The sequence below is a fragment of the Plasmodium cynomolgi genome, chromosome 12 (assembly GCF_000321355.1).
Source record: "Plasmodium cynomolgi strain B DNA, chromosome 12, whole genome shotgun sequence".
Classification (NCBI taxonomy): domain Eukaryota; phylum Apicomplexa; class Aconoidasida; order Haemosporida; family Plasmodiidae; genus Plasmodium; species Plasmodium cynomolgi.
In genome coordinates this window covers 503582-504711 of record NC_020405.1, presented here as the reverse complement: position 1 = coordinate 504711, position 1130 = coordinate 503582, and positions in this window count along the sequence as shown.

Genomic DNA, 1130 nt, shown 5'->3' with positions numbered 1-1130 from the left:
TTTTCCCCCTTGTCATCAGAATTGCATCATTTAACCATTTGAGGGAAATGGGAATTTTTACATAAAAATAATAACCAGCCGATTGTTAAATCGAAAAGGAAAAAATAAAAAAATGAAATTTATCATAAAGTAAAAGAAAAAAATATTTTTGAAAAATAAAAATAAGGACAGGGAAATTTTATAAAGCTTGCAGAACTGCTAAGTCCTTTTTTTTTTTTTTTTTCGCCTTATGGTCGTCACATCAATTCAACGCGAAAAAGAAGTACGTAATTATAACGTAGCTTGTAATGGGTGGGAGTAGGATGCTTGGCTTAATCTTATGCCTACTTGTAAAACATTTGTATTATTTTTATTTTTCTCCAAAACGGCGTTGAAACCGTGCTGTAAACCCCGTTGGTTGTTCGCTTATAAAATGTTTATTCGCGTTTTTATGGGAATTTGTATTTTTTTTTTTTTCCTTTTTTCCGCGCTTTTTCACCTTTCGCCAATTTGTTGAAAAATAAAATGGAGAGTTTTTCAAAGCAAGGAAAATGTTCCCTTACCGAGGGGGTACGCGCGCATACAAGGGAAGCCGCAAAAATGTTTTTTTCTCTTTATATATATATATATATATGTACTTATACATATGTACGCATTTGGCAGATTCACACCGCGTACACCCTCGTGTGGGGTTTTATTCGATTGCGAAGTGACCTTTTGCGTTGCATGGGGTTTGGCGTCCTGGTCCTCCTTTTCCACTTTTACAATTTAGGCGCGGAGACCTGGTCATGCGAAAGAGTCTGCGAGCGCGGTGGCTCTTTCGCTTGTTTGTAACGCGCCGCACTGATGGGCGCGCGAGCGGGTACACTTTCGCCGAAGTGTAAGCATATGTATGTACATAGATAATATACATATGTACACTCACACGCACAGCCGAGTACTGGGGTCTCCAATTAGGTGCTCCCTTTCCCCAATATCCAACGCGCGCCTTATCTAAGTAAACGTTTTTGCGCTGCAATATGTGCCAACGGAAGAGGGACACGTGAACAGTAAAGTTTCGCGTTCAGCCGTGGAAATTTTTATTTTTTAAAAAAAATTCACGCAAAATGGGGAAAAAAAAAAAAAGAGATAAGCTAATTGTGTCCTCTCTG